General features: G+C 37.5%; 4 non-coding genes and 1 pseudogene across 4 annotated transcripts; all 5 read left to right on the top strand.

Annotated features, from left to right (window-relative positions):
- The first annotated feature begins 3,362 nt into the window (after positions 1-3,362).
- On the top strand, positions 3,363-3,444 carry trnal-aag (transfer RNA leucine (anticodon AAG)). The gene has a single exon. It is a non-coding gene; the product is annotated as a tRNA-Leu (tRNA).
- Positions 3,445-4,480: 1,036 nt separating this feature from the next.
- On the top strand, positions 4,481-4,599 carry LOC143728794 (5S ribosomal RNA). The gene has a single exon (XR_013199900.1). It is a non-coding gene; the product is annotated as a 5S ribosomal RNA (ribosomal RNA).
- Positions 4,600-4,881: 282 nt separating this feature from the next.
- LOC143728772 (5S ribosomal RNA) lies at positions 4,882-5,000 on the top strand. The gene has a single exon (XR_013199893.1). It is a non-coding gene; the product is annotated as a 5S ribosomal RNA (ribosomal RNA).
- A 275-nt stretch (positions 5,001-5,275) lies between these two features.
- On the top strand, positions 5,276-5,394 carry LOC143728764 (5S ribosomal RNA). Its single transcript, XR_013199888.1, has one exon. It is a non-coding gene; the product is annotated as a 5S ribosomal RNA (ribosomal RNA).
- Positions 5,395-10,435: 5,041 nt separating this feature from the next.
- Positions 10,436-10,551, top strand: LOC143728753 (5S ribosomal RNA; annotated as a pseudogene).
- The last annotated feature ends 8,648 nt before the right edge of the window (positions 10,552-19,199 follow it).

Raw genomic sequence — 19,199 nt, 5'->3', positions numbered from 1 at the left:
TTATCTTTGATTTTTCCCCATTTAAACAGACAAAATGATAACGGTCTGATAAGTACGATCTAAACCAGCTTAATGCCTGTCCCTGAACACCAGTGTAGTTTTGTAGTCGATCCAGGAGTATTTTATGATCGATAGTGTCGAACGCAGCGCTAAGATCGAGTAGAACTAGTATTGAGATACAGCCTTGGTCAGAAGCTAAAAGTAAATCATTTGTAATTTTAACTAGCGCAGTTTCTGTGCTATGATGCGGTCTGAATCCTGACTGGAATTTTTCATATATCTCATTTTCTTGCAAGAAAGAGCACAATTGAGCGGACACAATTTTTTCTAGTATTTTAGACATAAATGGAAGATTTGAAATGGGTCTGTAATTTGCTAAGTTATTTGGGTCTAATTGCGGTTTCTTAATGAGAGGTTGTATTACTGCCAGCTTGAATATTCTTGGAACATGACCTAAAGATAAAGACGAGTTAATAATATTAAGAAGAGGATCTTCCACTACAGGTAACACTTCTTTCAGTAGTTTAGTGGGTATTGGATCTAATAAACATGTTGTTGGTTTCGATGCAATGATAAGTTTATTTAGCTCTTCTTGTCCTATAGTTGTAAAGCGGTGTAGTTGTTCCAGAGGGGCGATAATTGAGGCTGAATCATAAGACACCATAAAAGAGTGTACATTTACAATTGTGTTATGGATGCTTTCTATTTTCTCATTAAAGTAGTTCATAAAATCATTACTACTATACTGTAACGGAATATTTTGCTCTGGTGATGTCTGTATATTTGTTAGTCTAGCCACGGTGTTAAATAAAAACCTTGGATTATTTTGGTTATTTTCTATTAGTTTGCGGAGATGCTCAGCCCTGGCTGCTTTTAGAGCCTTTTTATAACGTGACAGTCTTTCCACGCGATTCTAAAGACCTCTAAATTAGTTTGTTTCCATTTACGCTCTAAGTTACGAGTTTCTCTCTTGATAACATGCGTAGCACTGTTGTACCAAGGTGCTTTAGTTTTCTCTCTAACCTTTTTTGATCTAATCGGTGCAACAATATCTAATGTACTAGAGAAAATGGTGCTCAAACTGCTAGTCATTTCCTCTAGTTCATCTGTTTGATTGGGTTCACTGAGCAGCTGAGATAGATCAGGTAAGCTATTTGAGAATCTATCTATAGTGGTTGGAACGATTGTTCTGCCTGGTCTATAACGTGGCGCAACATGACAAATTTCAGCAATACGTATTATACAAGTTACCATGTGATGATCAGTGAGATCGTCACTTTGCGGTATACTATCTATATCAGTTGGATTGGTTCCATATGATATAATTAAGTCTAGTGTATGATTTAGACGATGAGTGGGAGCACTGGCGTTTTGCTTGACCCCAAAAGAGTTTAATAAATCTGTAAACGCAGTCCCTAACGCATCATTTGTGTTATCTACGTGTATGTTAAAATCTCCAACAATTATTGCTTTATCGACATTGACCAATAGATCTGAGAGAAACTCTGCAAACTCTTTTAGGAAATCAGCATAGGGCCCTGGAGGTCTATATACAGTAGCCAAGGCTAAGGATAATAGGGATTTCTTTCTTACATCTAAGAGCGTAATATTTAGTACAAGTACTTCAAACGAATTAAACCTGTGACCTGTTTCCTGAGTAACATTAAGAATATCTCTATAGATTGTTGCAACACCGCCGCCACGACCGATCAGACGGGGCTCATGCTTATAACAGTATCCTGGTGGAGTAGACTCATTTAGACCGAAATACTCATTTGGTTTAAGCCAGGTTTCAGTAAGGCAAAGTACATCGAAACTATTATCTGTGACCATTTAATTTACAATAACCGCCTTGGGTGTGAGCGATCTAATGTTTAGAAGACCTAGTTTTAGAAATTGTTTTTGTTCACTGATATTTAGATTTTCAGGTTTAATTACAATAAGATTTTTCCTAGATCCTACAGTAGATTTATTATATGGCCTCACTAAACGAGGAATAGACACAGTTTCTATATAATGTTCTACACTAATTATATCAATTAATTTGGCACAGCAAAGACTGTGATTTGGACTTTGATTTTCTAGTCATATGGTGTGTAACGTCTTGGAGATGTTGTCCGACAGAACAGCCGCTCCGATTCTGCTGGGGTGCAGGCCATCAGCACGGTAGAGCCTAGGTCGCTCCCAGAACAGATTCCAATTATTTACAAAGAGCAGTTTCTGTTCATTACACCATGACATTAACCATTCATTTAGTGCAAATAATCTACTGAACCTTTCTTGTCCTTGTCGGTACGTGGGAAGCGGTCCAGAGTAGGCCTTAGTAGGCCTTTCCACCTGTCGAGGAGCTCCTTCAAGGCATGAAGAATTTCAACTGATTTAACTATGGAGAAGTGAGACACTAAAAGAAAAGGAAAGCATTCTTACAAGGTAGCGTGGCCGAGCGGTCTAAGGCACGGGATTAAGGCTCCAGTCTCTTCGGGGGTGTGGGTTCATATCCCACCCCTGCCAAGTCTACATTTTAGAAGGCAATTGTGAAAAGACTGGAGAAGTGACACTGCTTGCTCCCAGACTCTTCAAAACTCAGCCTTTTTTGCTTTCCTTGGCCGAACTCGGCGGGCTTCAGAGCCTGACGATGAAGGTCCACACCCAACAATTTCCCTATTTCTGAAATTTAATGGCGAGAAAATGGGCCACTAGAGTAGCCAAGCCGGGGTAGCTTGGCCGAGGGGTCTAAGGCGCTGTATTTAGGCTCCAGTCTCTTCGGGGGCGAGGGTTCGAATCCCACCGCTGCCAGCAGAGGTTTTAATGAGGGCCTGACACCTAGAGTGTGCTCTGAAAAGGTGCAAAAGCAGCTGAAAATATGCACCCTCTTGAATCAGAGACAACAACAACTTGCAATTATTATAATGACACTTCCAAAATGATTTTAAATATAATAATAATGTATAGCATACAGGGGTGCCCTATCCTGCTCTGTGCAGGACAGTCGATCGGCAGGATAGGGCACATCTGGTCTTTAATAATGGAGTTTGCAATTTTGACTCATTGAGAGTTTTTGGTGAACTGACAGCTACCTCTTGATTTTGAGTTGAACTGCGACACATCTGGCTGCCATTTTGGAGTATGGCCAAAAGGCTTTGATCAGGTAATTCAGTTGTGTTTGATTAGAGATGGAATTGCAATCTGCAGGGAGGGGGGCCTCCAAGAGTGTAACTGCGTCCCCCCTCTACTTAGTAGGCATTTCCACCTGTCGAGGAGCTCCTTCAAGGCATGAAAAATTTCAACTGATTTAACTATGGAGAATTGAGACACTAAAAGAAAAAATCGACGAACATGGCCCACGGAAAGCATTCTTACAAGGTAGCGTGGCCGAGTGGTCTAAGGCGCTGGATTAAGGCTCCAGTCTCTTCGGGGGCGTGGGTTCAAATCCCACAGCTGCCAAGTTTAAGTTTTAGAAGGCACTTGTGAAAAGACTGGAGAAGTGACACTGCTTGCTTCCAGTCTCTTCAAAACTCAGCCTTTTTTGCTTTCCTTGGCCGAACTCGGCGGGCTTCAGAGCCTGACGATGAAGGTCCACACCCAACAATTTCCCTATTTCTGAAATTTAATGGCCAGAAAATGGCCCACTAGAGTAGCCAAGCCGGGGTAGCTTGGCCGAGGGGTCTAAGGTGCTGGATTTAGGCTCCAGTCTCTTCGGGGGCGAGGGTTCGAATCCCACCGCTGCCAGCAGAGGTTTTAATGAGGGCCAGACACCTAGAGTGTGCTCTGAATAGGTGCAAAAGCAGCTGAAAATATTATTATGCAATAATCAGAGACAACAATAACTTGCAATTATTATAATGACACTTCCAAAATGAATTTAAATATAATAATAATGTATAGCACACAGGGGTGCCCAATCCTGCTCTGTGCAGGACAGTCGATCGGCAGGACTGGGCACCTCTGGTCTTTAATAATGGAGTTTGCAATTTTGACTCATTGAGAGTTTTTGGTGAACTGACAGCTACCTCTTGATTTTGAGTTGAACTGCGACACATCTGGCTGCCATTTTGGACTATGGCCCAAAGGCTTTGATCAGGTAATTCAGTTGTGTTTGATTAGAGATGGAATTGCAATCTGCAGGGAGGGGGGCCTCCAAGAGTGTAACTGCGACCCCCCTCTACTTAGTAGGCCTTTCCACATGTCGAGGAGGTCCTTCAAGGCATGAAGAATTTCAACTGATTTAACTATGGAGAAGTGAGACACTAAAATAAAAAATTGGCGAAAATGGCCCACGGAAGGCATTCTCACAAGGTAGCGTGTAAAAGTCCTTCTTAGTTTAAAAAAAAAGACTTACTGAGCTTCTTCAGAAAGCCTTTAAAAGTCTCTGAGATTCTTCAGAGAGCGTGAAAGAGTTTGAGTTTTTTCAAAAGTTCTTCTTAGTTTTCTTCATTAATGGTCTAACCTTTTAAATAGCCCAATTTTGGCAGCAGTTTTCGCTTACGGCCATACCACCTTGGTCACGCCCGATCTCGTCTGATCTCGGAAGCTAAGCAGAGTCGGGCCTGGTTAGTACTTGGATGGGAGACCGCCTGGGAATACCAGGTGCTGTAAGCTTTTTTGATTTAAAAAAACAAACAAAAAAAAAAGAGTCCCTGAGCTTCTTCAGAAAGCCTTTAAAAGTCTGAGATTCTTCAGAGAGCATGAAAGAGTTTGAGTTTTTTCAAAAGTTCTTCTTAGTTTAAAAAAAAGACCTACTGAGCTTCCTCAGAAAGCCTTTAAAAGTCTCTGAGATTCTTCAGAGAGCATGAAAGAGTTTGAGTTTTTTCAAAAGTTCTTCTTAGTTTTCTTCATTAATGGTCTAACTTTTTAAATAGCCCAATTTTGGCAGCAGTTTTCGCTTACGGCCATACCACCTTGGTCACACCCGATCTCGTCTGATCTCAGAAGCTAAGCAGGGTCGGGCCTGGTTAGTACTTGGATGGGAGACCGCCTGGGAATACCAGGTGCTGTAAGCTTTTTTGATTTAAAAAAAAAAAAAAGAGTCCCTGAGCTTCTTCAGAAAGCCTTTAAAAGTCTGAGATTCTTCAGAGAGCATGAAAGAGTTTGAGTTTTTTCAAAAGTTCTTCTTAGTTTAAAAAAAAAGACCTACTGAGCTTCTTCAGAAAGCCTTTAAAAGTCTCCGAGATTCTTCAGAGAGCATGAAAGAGTTTGAGTTTTTTCAAAAGTTCTTCTTAGTTTTCTTCATTAATGGTCTAACCTTTTAAATAGCCCAATTTTGGCAGCAGTTTTCGCTTACGGCCATACCACCTTGGTCACGCCCGATCTCCTCTGATCTCGGAAGCTAAGCAGGGTCGGGCCTGGTTAGTACTTGGATGGGAGACCGCCTGGGAATACCAGGTGCTGTAAGCTTTTTTGATATATATAAAAAAATAAATTAAAAAAAAGAGTCCCTGAGCTTCTTCAGAAAGCCTTTAAAAGTCTCTGAGATTCTCCAGAGAGCATGAAAGAGTTTGAGTTTTTTCAAAAGTTCTTCTTAGTTTAAAAAAAAAGACTTACTGAGCTTCTTCAGAAAGCCTTTAAAAGTCTCTGAGATTCTTCAGAGAGCATGAAAGAGTTTGAGTTTTTTCAAAAGTTCTTCTTAGTTTTCTTCATTAATGGTCTAAGCTTTTAAATAGCCCAATTTTGGCAGCAGTTTTCGCTTACGGCCATACCACCTTGGAGCACTGTTGAGCAACCAGGAAGTGGTGTGTCTGAAACCAAGAGGCTCTCTGTTTTTTTTATTTGTTTTATGTTTTTTTTGTTTAAAAGTTTGTGTTAGTTTTTTTGTAGTATAGTTTTGTTTTTTTGTTTTAAACCACAAACCAGCAGCTGCGTGCTGCCTGTGGAGTGGTTTTTGTTTTGTTTTTTTCGTTAGAATGAGTGATACGGACAGACTACTCGGCATCAACACGGAAATGGCGGCAGAAACAGAAATGGCAAAAGAACAAAGGACTGAATTAAGACAACGAGAAAAGATCATAAGCAACACCAAAAGACTATACAAGAAGGAGGCAACAATAACTATTGATGTGAGTGAAACAAGAGATGGCAATGGAGAGAATATCATCAAAGCAATAACAAAGAAAATCGGTGTGGAAGGAATTTTGGCAGTGTGCCCAAAACAACAGAAAAAAATGAGGTAACAATGGAAAATGAGGATTTATGTGATGAACTGTTAAACGGACTGGAGATTAATGGACAAATGTGTGAAGTGAAGAAGTTGGAAGACAGGGAGTATGTAGTATCGTTTATGCATCTACCCGTTTATCTGGAGGACGAGGAAATCATAACAAAACTGGAGGGGTGGGGAGTTATCCCCGTCTCAACTGTAAAGAGGAGATACTATCCAGGCACGGGCATTGAAGATCGCACAAGGTTCATTAAGGCAAAATTCCCAAGAGAGGTGGCGTCACTTCCATACAGTACGCGGTTTGAGACAGCAGAGGGAACTCAGCATTTTCGGGTGATACACAATAAGCAGGTTAAAACCTGCCGGTTGTGTATGAGCCCGTAGCATATCCTGAAAGACTGTCCAGATTTCAAGTGTCGCAAATGTGAGGAGCATGGCCACTTTGCACGGGAATGCAATGCAGTGAAGTGCCCAGACTGTTTTAAAACACTAAACAAATGTGAATGCTGGATGCAGAACAACGAGGAAGAGGAGGAGCAACAAGTGAACGGGCAGATGCATAACGATACTACAGAAACTCAAGAAACAAACAAAAAGGAAGAACAGTACGAGACAACAGGAGGAGAGAAACAAGGGACTAGTAAAGAACAAGAAAATGAGGAGCAACAGGAAGTAGGAGATCAAGAGGAAAGAATGGAGGAAGATGAATCAACAGAAGAAACAATATCAAGGGGAGAAGAACTGAATGAAGTAAAACTGGCACGAGATGAAGGAAAGAAGAACCAAACGGAGGCACAAAATGACAGAGAACTGGGAATAATGCCACGAAGAAAACAACAGAAGGTAACACCTAATTTAGAACTGGCAAAAAGAAAAAGACTTAAACAATTAGATAATACGGTTGAGGGGTTGAGAAGGGAAGACGGAGAAGATAATCAAGAATGAACGTTTTTAATTATTTATTTTTGTACAGTATGGTTTTAAATTTGGTATGTTGGAATGCAAGAGGATTAATCGGTAAAAGGAAATTTGAAATGTTAAATGAACTATGTAAAAAACAAGATGTGATAATTTTACAAGAAACAAATTGGAAATAAGAAATGATAGAGGATGTGAAAAATAGATGGAAAGGGCAAATATTTTATAATAATGGTGATGGAAGGTTGGGAAGAGGGGTAGCAATTTTAATAAGAGAAAATGTTGAAATTAATTCATGTGAAGTATATAATGACAAAAAAGGCAAATGTAATGGGATTAAAATTACACAAGGTGATAATGAATTTGTGATAATTAACTTGCATGCACCTACGCATGAGGGAGAAAAAAGGGAATTTTTTGAGGGAATTAGGATTTTAACAAAGAAATGGAATAATTGAATTTTAGTTGGGGATTTTAATACAGTTTTTAGTAAGATTGACATGGCGGATGGGATGGTTTTTAAAACAGATGTGGGAAGGAAAGCGTTAAAAGAGATGATGGAGGAGAGTAATTTGATTGATGTCTGGAGAGATGAAAATGAAAGAAAAAGAGACTTTTCCAGAAGACAATTAGTAGGGAATTTCATGTGTCAGACAAGAATAGATTTTATTTTGAGTGTAAGGGAACAAAATTTTTGTTTCTTTTACTTCCTCAAAATGTACAACCCCAACCAAATTTGGTACCCTTCCAAACCTCATGTACACTGTCTTTTCTTCATTCACTCTTGCTCCTGTTCCTTTTCCATATCTCTCTACTTTTCTCATTACTTCCTTCACACTTTCTAAATCTTTTAAAAACAACGTTGTGTCATCTGCATACTGAAATATCCTTTTTTCTTCTTTGCCTTCTTCTATTCTAATACCTTTTATACATTTATCTTTTTTAATCATTAATCCTATAGGTTCTGCTACCAAAGTATACAGCTGTGCAGAAAGTGGACATCCTTGTCTAATAGACCTGGTTATTCTAAAAGGTTCAGTTAAAAACCCATTACACTTTACTCTTGTCATTACATTTTTATATAAAATCTTTATCCAATCATTAAAATTTTTCCCAAACCCAAAATGTTCTAAAATTGAAAATAAAAACCCATGTTCTACCCTATCAAAAGCCTTTTCAAAATCTAAATTAACAACATATCCATCCTCCTGCGTTTCATTTAAATAACTTATTATGTCTCTTATACCACCTGTAATATCTGCAATATCTCTCCCTCTCACCCCATACGCTTGGTTAGTCATTATAACTGGGGTGACTTTAGGGAAAGATGAGAAGGGGGCAAGAGAAAGAATGTTTGAAATGATGGTGGGAGAAATGGAGAGGAGATTAATTTTTTGGAGGGGAAGGATGTTAAGTTTGAAAGGGACAATTTTAGTGGTAAATGCATTAATGTTATCTAAAATGTGGTATATTTTAACTGTTAGTGCAACACCAAGATGGGTGGAAATGAGACTGAAAAGATGCGTGACAGAATTCGTTTGGGAGAAAAAACCCCCAAGAGTTGCATATAACACTTTGATTGGACAGACAGATAAAGGAGGGATGGGGTTAGCTGATGTAGAACTAAAGAAGAAAAGTATGAGGATCAAAGTGGTGAAAAAATATATAGATGAAGAGGAAAAGGGGGAATGGAAAGAAACAATGAAATATTTTTTGAACAAATGTGGGGAGGTGAAATTGGGGGATAGTGTTTTATGGATGAAAATGAAGAAGTGGATGTTTAAAGGAGTACCAGAATTTTATAAGGAAGTTTTAAAAGCTTGGGTTTTTTTCCTCTCTAAGGTGGATTTTAAGCCAGCGGGGAGAGAAGAGATTTTAAACCAACCATTGTTTTTTAATAAAAATATTGTGAATAATGGGAAGGAAATGTTTTTTAAAAAATGGTGGGCGGTTGGAATTTCAAGAGTAAGAGATATATTGTATGAAATAAGGGACGGATTTTTACCAATGCAAGTGGTCATTGATGAGTTAGAGGAGGCAAAGGAAGAGTATGATATAAGTTGTGTAAAGAAACAATATGAAGAGATGAAAAATGTAATACCTAATGAGTGGCTGAATAAAATACAGAGTGGGGAGAGAAGAAAGAAGGGAGAATTGAAATGTTTTTTTATAAATCAAGGTAAAAGAATGGAGTTAAAATTGGGGAATATGAAAATGTTTTATCATGTTTTTATGGAAGAGGCTTTTAAAAAGCCGAATTCAAATGAGATGTGGTTGAGACATTTTAATGGTTTGAGTGAGAAAGAAATATGGAAAAATATGAGAGGGGTTTTAATAAGCACAGAATTGGAAAGCTTGGATTATTTTATTAGGCATAATGTTATTTATTCAGAAATTAGACTGTGTTTAATGAAAAAAGAGCTAAATGCATTGTGTAAGGTGTGTAAAAAACAAGATGAAGGTTTGCTGCATTTGTTTTTACTGTGTGAAAAATTAAGTGCCTTTTTAAAAATGGTAAAGAATATGATAAATGAGCTAAGGGAAAAAAACAGAAGAGGGAGATTGGCAAAGAATTTTGATGTTAGGAATGGAGGAGAAGTGTAAAAACAAAGAGGTTATAAATCTTTTATTTATGCTTGCAAGAAAGGCTATTTGGAAAAGAAGGAATATAGTTAAAATTAGAGATGTTGCGATAGATGTGTGGATTCTATATAAAAATATGGTGAAAGACTATATGTTAACACTCTATAACTATTGGAGATTGGAGGGAAAAGAAGAAGTGTTTTTTAAAATGTACACAAATGAAGTGGGAAATATATTTAAAAAATATAAAAATAGAACTAGACATATAAAGGAGGCAAAGAATTTAAGATCTGGTTGGGGAAAACTGTAACAAATATTTCTGAGATCAAGTTGTTTTTAATGAGAGTTGTCTGTATTTGTGCACTTTGTTCTGTATTGTTTTAAGAATTTTTAATAAAAAAAATAAAAATAAATAAAAGTCACACCCGATCTCGTCTGATCTCGGAAGCTAAGCAGGGTCGGCCCTGGTTAGTACTTGGATAGGAGACCGCCTGGGAATACCAGGTGCTGTAAGCTTTTTTGATATATATATATATAAAAAAAAGAGTCCCTGAGCTTCTTCAGAAAGCCTTTAAAAGAGAGCATGAAAGAGTTTGAGTTTTTTCAAAAGTTCTTCTTAGTTTAAAAAAAAAGACTTACTGAGCTTCTTCAGAAAGCCTTTAAAAGTCTCTGAGATTCTTCAGAGAGCATGAAAGAGTTTGAGTTTTTTCAAAACTTCTTCTTAGTTCTCTTCATTAATGGTCTAACCTTTTAAATAGCCCAATTTTGGCAGCAGTTCTCGCTTACGGCCATACCACCTTGGTCACGCCCGATCTCGTCTGATCTCGGAAGCTAAGCAGGGTCGGGCCTGGTTAGTACTTGGATGGGAGACCGCCTGTGGACAGTCACAGTATACCACAAATACTTGTGGTAAATGTGCATGCACCACCGGAAGAGATTAAGAAGAGGGGATATTTTAATGGTTTAAGGGAACTTTTAAGGAAATATAAGGAAATTGTTATTATGGGGGATTTTACTGTTGTTTTTAGTAAACTGGACATGGCTGAAGGAATGGTTTTTAAGACAGATACAGGAAGAAAAGAGTTAAAAGGGCTGATGGAAGAAAATGAATTGATTGATGTATGGAGGGAAAGAAATGAAAAGAGAAAAGAATTTTCAAGAAGACAAATTGTGGGGAATTTTATTTGTAAAACGAGAATTGATTTTATTTTATTTACACGGAATATGGAAAGCTTTTTAGAAAAAATAAGATATGAAGAAACAAGTTTAAGTGATCACAAACCTATTTTTATGCAAATTGATTGGGATACAGTGAAAAGAGGGCCGGGAGTATGGGTTTTAAACACAGGGATTTTAAAGAATGAAGACTATTTCTTAAGTGTACAAGACATTATAACAAAAGAGAAAGAAAACGGAATGTATAGAGAAGACAAAAGGATTTGGTGGGAAAATGTGAAGTATCTAATCAAAAATTTTAGCATAAAATATTGTGGGATAATTCAGAGATGTAAAAAGGGTAAGGAAAGAGAAATACGAGAACAACTAGAAAAGGAATTGAACATGAATGAAAAAGATATACAAAAAATAAAAGAAATAGAGGAAAAACTGAAATAAATAGAAGAGAAGAAATATAATGGGGCACGATTAAGAAGTAAAGCAAAGTATACAGTGGAAGGAGAGAAATGTACTAAGTTTTTTTTTGATTTGGAAAGAAGAAGGGGAATTTCACAAACACTTAAAAGAATACAAAGGGAAGATGATAGTGGAAACAAATGAAGAGATACTAAAAGCAATAAAAAATACTATGGAAAGCTATTCAAAGCAGAAGGAATAAAGGAGGAAGAAAAACTAGAATTATTGAAACAAATAAAGACCAAAGTAGGAGAGGATGACAAAAAAGAGTGTGACCTAGAGATAAGAGAAGAAGAGATAAAAAGAGCAATAAGTGAACTGAATAAAAGGAAAAGCCCAGGTATTGACGGTTTAGGGAATGAATTTTATATAACTTTTAAGGATTTTTTAACCGGTATTTTAAAAGAAGTATATGAAGAGACTTTTAAGAAAGATGAAATGAATCAGAGAATGGGGATGGGATTAATTAAGTTGATATATAAAAGAAAAGGAGAAAAAGCAGATTAAAAAAATTATAGACCCATCACAATGTTGAACACAGATTTGAAAATTTTAACAAAAGTTTTAGCCAACAGATTGAAAGAGGTAATGCCAACCATAATCAAAACAAATCAAGTATATGGAGTGAAAGGGAAGGACATAGCGGACACAACAATAAGTATAATAGATAGAATAAGGTATATGAAAGAAAAAAATAAGGATGGATATGTTATTAGTTTGTATTTTGAAAAGGCCTTTGACAGAGTAGAGCATGACTATTTATTTGAGATTTTAAGTGAGTATGGGTTTGGGGAAAGGTTCATCAAATGGATTAAAATTATATATAAAGGAGCAATAACAAGAGTAAAATGTAATGTTTTTTTAACAGAATGTTTTACATTAACTAGGTCAATAAGACAAGGATGTCCACTATCAGCACTTTTATATTCACTAGTTGCAGAACCTTTGGGATTAGCTGTTAAAAGAGATAAAGAAGTAAGAGGGATAGACATTGAAGAGAGTGGGGAAAATGAAAACATGTTTCAATACGCAGACGATACAACAATAATGGTTAAGGATATAAAGAGTGTTAAAAAAGCAATGGAAGTGGTACAGACGTTTTGTAGGGGATCAGGGAGCAAGATAAATGAAGAGAAAACAGTATATATGAGATTTGGAGGGGCAAGTGTTTTAGCAAATGATTTTAAGTTTAAAGAATCAAAGGAAATAAAGATCTTAGGTGTTTTAATAGGGAAAGATGAAAAATGTGATGAAGAAGTAATGTGGGAAGAAATACTAGGAGGAATTGAAAGAAGGTTAAATTTTTTGGAAATTGAGGACTTTAAGTTTAAAGGGGAAAGTTTTGATTGTAAATGTTTTAATGGTAGCAAAGTTGTGGTATGTTTTATATGTGACTTCTATGCCGATGTGGGTGGAAAAAAGGCTGAAAAAATGTTTTCTGGATTTTATATGGGATGGAAAACCTCCAAGAATTGCATACAATACTATAATAGGAGAAGTTGGAAAGGGAGGGATGGGATTGATAGATGTTGAACAAAGAAAAAATAGCTTAAGAGTTAAAGTAATAAAAAAGTATCTGGATGAGAAAAGTAAAACAACGTGGAAAAAGACGATGGAATATTTTTTAAATAAAGGTGGGAATTTTAATTTGGGAGATAATATTTTATGGATGAAAACTAAGAATTGGATGGTGAAAGGAATGCCAGATTTTTACAGAGAATTGATGAGTGCTTGGGGTACATTTTTAACTATTGTTAATTTTAATCCTCAAGGTAGAGAGAGCATTTTAAACCAGCCTTTATTCCTAAACAGCGGCATTTTAAATCAGGGGAATGTGATTTTTTAAAAGAAATGGTGGGATGTTGGGATCACAAGAGTTAGAGATATTTTATATGAATTTAAAGAGGGATTTTTACCATTACAGTATATAATAGATACAATGGAAGTGGCAAAAGAGGATTTTAATGAACAAGAACTACAAAATAAGTATGAAATAATGAAAGAAGCAATACCCAAAGAGTGGATAAAAAGAATAGAAGATATGGAAGAAGAGAAACAAGGGAAAGAAGTGCATATAAAGATGGGAGAAAAAGATGGGAGAAAAATATGCTTTTAATGAATGTACTGTGAAAATGCTTTACTGTTTTTTTAGAGAGGGGATTTTCAGGAAACCAAAAGCCAATGAGTACTGGGTACAGAAATACAAAGATTTAAAAGATGAGGATATATGGAATAACATGAAAGGTAAAATGATAGACGCGAAATTGGAGAGTTTTGAATATTTAATCAGACACAGAGCAATTTTTACTGACATTATTTTAAAAAAAAATCCACATGGAACTAAGTGAAACGTGTAAAGTGTGTAATGTGGAAGATGAAAGTTTTTTTACACTTGTTTTTAGAATTGTAGAGAATTGGAAGATTTTAATGAAAAGGGAAAAAGATTGATTGAAATGTTGAGAGGGGAATTAAAGGAGAAGACTGTAGAATGGAACAGAGTGGTGATGTTTGGGATGGAAGAAAAGGGTAAAACCAAAAGTTTTATTAATCTGTGTGTGATGCTAATGAAAAGTGCAATATGGGAGAGAAGAATTGTAGCAAAAAAGGAAAAAATTGTGTTGGATGTTTGGATGGTTTTTAAAAGGAAAACTGAATTGTATATTGAAGGATTGTATGAGTATTTTAAATGTGAAAATAAGTTGGATGTTTTTTATGATGTTTTTACCCCAAAAGTTTGTGGTGTTTTAAAGGATCTAATGTGGAGGTTGCCTGGAAGTGAATAAGTTTTTAAAAAATGATGGAAATGATATGTGATGTAGAATGGTTGTGGAAGAAAATATGTATTTTTTAATTTCTATTGATTTTATTGTATTTTATTGATTGAAATTTTTGCAATAAAAAAAAAAGGCAAAAAAAAAAAAAAGTCACGCCCGATCTCGTCTGATCTCGGAAGCTAAGCAGGGTAGGGCCTGGTTAGTACTTGGATGGGAGACCGCCTGGGAATACCAGGTGCTGTAAGCTTTTTGATTTAAAAATAAAAAAAAATAGTCCCTGAGCTTCTTCAGAAAGCCTTTAAAAGTCTGAGATTCTTCAGAGAGCATGAAAGAGTTTGAGTTTTTTCAAAAGTTCTTCTTAGTTTAAAAAAAAAGACCTACTGAGCTTCTTCAGAAAGCCTTTAAAAGTCTCTGAGATTGTTCAGAGAGCATGAAAGAGTTTGAGTTTTTTCAAAAGTTCTTCTTAGTTTTCTTCATTAATGGTCTAACCTTTTAAATAGCCCAATTTTGGCAGCAGTTTTCGCTTACGGCCATACCACCTTGGGCACGCCCGATATTGGTACGATCCAGGAAGTGAGTTGGCTGCAGTTGGAGAGGAAGGCTCTCCCCCATTTTTGTTTTTCATTTTGTGTTTGTTTTTTGAGTTTTGTTACTTTAAGTTAGTGATGGGCAGATTGAGGCTTCGTGAAGCAATGAAACAGTCGAAGCAAATGTGCCATTTTGTTTCGAGGCTTCGAATCAATCCGAAACCCGTCTCCACGGTGACACCTAGTGGTCACCTGCAGGTGTTGATCTGAAACAACCTTTACAAAGAGCTAATAAAAAAATGTGTTGGTTTTTTTTTTAATTATTGTATTTTTGTAATATATGAAGCTTGTAACCTGTAGTCTCTTCACATTGCATAATGTGATTTTGGTCATGAAAAATGAATATTAATAAAAATAAATCAAGCCACAATGTCTCGTTTTCTTATAGATTTTTATTCAAAAATATTAATTTCTCTGCTGTTGAAGGACTCAGCCTACTTCTTTTTTTACAGATAATTTCTCCAGCCTTTGAAAAAATTCTCTCACAAGGGACACTTGTTGCTGGCATACAAAGATATTTTTTAGCTAGGACATACAAATGAGGAAAGATTACTGCTCTCTCTTTCCAGTAAGTTAGAGGATCATGAGTTCTGGGCAAAAACGCATCGCTGAGGTATTTTTTCACTTCCACTGTGGCATCAGCTGTAGGATTGTGTATCATCTGGGTCTCACGGATACGATTGTCAAAATGTTCCCATAAACTGTCTTGTGTTTCAACTGGTGTTGATGATGATGGGCCTGATGTTGACATTTGTGGTTCTGAATTAAAAGAAAACGGCAATTAGTAACAAATCATAAACTGACAACACATATGAAGTATAAATTTCATGAATCACATTACATAAGATAACATAGACTGAAACTCACCAGGAGTTGTGTTTGAACGCATCAGTGAAGCACACTCCAGTGTGATGTGCTTTTCAGCATCCAGGGCTTTGGCAGGATTTCCAAAAGCCACATTTTTAAACCTTGGGTCCAGCAGTGTAGCCAGTGCCAAGGCTCTAAAAGTCTCGTACCCTCCACATCTGGAGTGCAGACCTTCTTGTAGATGTGAGCCTATGAGCCAACACAAGAGAAAACCATATTAATTAAAATAATGAAAACAATATGAGAGTTATGGCCAATTACACGTATGGTCATAGTGTCCTACCTAATTGTACAGTTGATTCCTGCGTTGCATTTCCTTTTTTCTGTGCAAGCTTGTGCTGCAACATCCTGTACAATGGTATGAGCTTTGAAGCAGACACTCTCTGTTCCTCTGACATCTCTGTTGTTGCTAGTTTGAATGGTTGAAGAAGTGTCAATGACTGTTGAATAATGTCATACTCAAGACTTGTCAGGGGAGCAGTATCACTGTTTAAATTGGCAAGTGCAGCACCCACTGGCTCACGTTGCTCATACAAGCGTTGTAGCATGTCGAATGTGCTGTTCCATCTCGTTTCAACCTCCTGTATCATTTTCAGACTTGGTCTGCCCATCAAACTCTGCATCTCCACAAGCTTGTCCTTTGCTTTGCAGCTGGATCTGAACAACCCCACTATCTTTCTGGCTTTCTGGCGAATTTCATTGATGACTGGGGTTTGATCCAGGGCCTTTTTCACTATCAAATTCAAATTATGAGCAAAACATGGGACATGGCGAAGGTTGAGTAGCTGGGCACTTAGGATCATGTTGGATGCATTGTCAGTCACCATGCAGTGAACTTTGGAGGTTATTCCCCACTCAGCCATTAGCAAGGCTTTAGCCTCCATGAGATGCTGGGCTGTGTGGGTTTGGTAAAACCTCCTTACACCCAGTAAAACAGTTGCCATTGTTGCCTCTGGTGTTATGTAATGGCATGTTACACCAAAATATCCATCCATATTAATGGAAGACCACATGTCAGCCGTAAGGCTAACAAATTCCGCCTTTTGTAGGTCCTCCATTGTCTTCTCCTTGGTTGTGATGTACCTTTCGCTGACCATTGTTTTAAGCACCTTCCGGGATGGGAGGACATAGCTTGGATCAAGCTTGTTCACAAAGGCCCTGAAACCCTCATCCTCCACGATGGTGAAGGGTTGCAGATCCTTCACCACCATGTTCAGAAGAGCCTCATCCAATTCCCTCTGTCTGCCTTTTAAAAGAGAAGATAAAACATACTTTCAGACAAATATATTGGAAAAATAGTTGCCTACCGTGAAAGTAGTCTACTGGTTCATTTGGAAACCTTCCTAAACAAAGTTATGTTATGAATATTTATGCCCAGTGTGCAGAGAAAGATAAAGTGCATTATAGAAATACAACAATTACAAAAAAAAACAAAATGATGTCTTGGCTGTAGATTGGGTACTCATATGTAGACATATAAAATGTATATTCACAAAGTATAATACTATATTGACAACATTTGTTTTTAAAGTGATTGGCAGTTTTGATTGGGATGTTAGGCATGTCTTAGTCCATGGCCTTTCTAAACAATGGCCCAACACTTAGTTATTATATTTCACTTATGATTAGCCTATATTTCAAACAATGCATACCTTGCTTAGATGGCCCAGCAGTGTCAGTAGCAGGCCTTGGTACAGGGGGAACACTACCATCCTCTGCACCCTGCAGAATGGCAGGATGAATGCTCCTCAAATGGCGCATCATGGATGATGTATTGTTGCAGTAGGCTAGCTGCCGATCACAATACACACATCTCACTTTATTTGGGGTTTCCAAATGGAAATGCTCCCACACCACAGATGTACGGCATCTCTTCTGTGGAGCCTCCATTTCTATCTATCTATCTATCTATCTATCTATCTATCTATCTATCTATCTATCTATCTATCTATCTATCTATCTATCTATCTATCTATCTATCTATCTATCTATCTATCTATCTATCTATCTATCTTATATGTAGCCTATCTATCTAATAATCTATATGTATCTGTAATATATGTATCTATCTATTCATCTATATATATATATATATATATATTTCTATCAATGCATCTATTAATGTGTCACTATATGTACTCTGTGTGTCTCTAAGTCAATGTGTAAATGTAAATTAAATCCTAAATATAACTAAACAAATCGCACTATAAATGTCACTATATCACCAAAAATCCGCTATCTCAAAACCAAACTCCTCTCACAAAAACCCACGATATGAAAATGCGTTGACAAAACTTTTATACTGTGTGATTGTGTGATTTGTTCCCGAACCGACCAATCAATGAAACCCTGATTCGGAGGAGCACTCCACCTGATGAAACACTTAGATGCTTCATTTAGCCGTTGTCACGTGACGTGGGTGTTTTGAATCACGCTTCGGATCAGTGTCTCGAATCATCTTTGCTTCGGGATCTCGCAAAGCTTCGGAACGTCTGTTTCGCGCCAGCCATCCTTACTTTAAGTTAGTTTTTTTTTTCCCGCTTTTTTTTGTTTTTTCAAACCACCTAACAGCAGCCTTTAGCTGGCTGGAGGGTGTTTTTTTTCCTTTGTTTTTTTTTTTTTCAAGCATGGACGGATTAATGGCAAACGACACTGGACTGGTTGGAGGAACACGCACGGTAATTGACAATGGACTGGCAGGAGGAACACGCACGGTAATCGACAATGGACTGGCAGGAGGAACACGCAAGGCAAACGGCAATGGACTGGCTGGAGGAACACGAAAGGCAAACGACAATGGACTGGCAGGAGGAACACGCAAGGCAAACAACAATGGACTGGCAGGAGAAAAACGCATGGCAAACGACAATGGACTGGATAATCGACCACGAGTGAGAAATGGAAACACCAGAGATGTGAGTGATAAAATCAACGAACGGAAATATTTAAAAGAGGCAACAGTGATTGTGAATGTGGAAAACGTGATTGAGGTAAAAGCGGAGGATATTATTAAAGCTGTGACGGAATTATGTGGACATGGGGAAATTTTAGCGCTGAGACCAAGACAAGGAAAGGAATATGAACTGACAATGGAAAAAGAAGAAATGTGTGACAAACTGACTGATGGACTGGTAATAAAAGGAGTGAAATGTGAAGTTAAAAATCTGCAAAACAGAGACTATGTTGTTTCCTTCATGCACCTGCCCGTCTATCTTGATGATGATGAAATTTTAGATAAATTGGACGGATAGAGAGTTACTCCCATCTCGAAAATAAAAAGAAGATGCTACCCGGGCACTGACATAGAGGACGGAACAAGGTTCCTAAAGGTGAGGTTCCCCAAAGAGGTTGCGTCGCTACCGTACAGCACAAAGCTGGAAACAGCGGAAGGGCCACAGTATTTTAGGGTGGTGCACAGTCACCAGGTTAAAACCTGTCGGCTGTGCACGAGCCCAGAACATTTACTGAAAGACTGCCCGGAATTTAAGTGCTACAAATGCGAGGAGAGGGGACATTTTGCAAGGGATTGCAATGCTGTCAGGTGCCCGGATTGCAGAGAAACCTTAAATAAATGCGAATGTTGGATGGAGGGAGAGGAAGGAGGTAGGGAAAATCGGATGGACGGACAGGTGCTTGAAGGAAACAACGAGGAGGAACGGCAAACTGATGAAGGACAACCGGAAG

This window comes from Siphateles boraxobius, unplaced genomic scaffold (genome assembly GCF_051911475.1).
Source record: "Siphateles boraxobius isolate OS27281-9 unplaced genomic scaffold, OSU_SipBor_1 12, whole genome shotgun sequence".
Classification (NCBI taxonomy): Eukaryota; Metazoa; Chordata; class Actinopteri; order Cypriniformes; family Leuciscidae; genus Siphateles; species Siphateles boraxobius.
The sequence above is the reverse complement of the archived record's forward strand: the minus strand, read 5'-3'. Positions and strand labels throughout refer to the sequence as shown.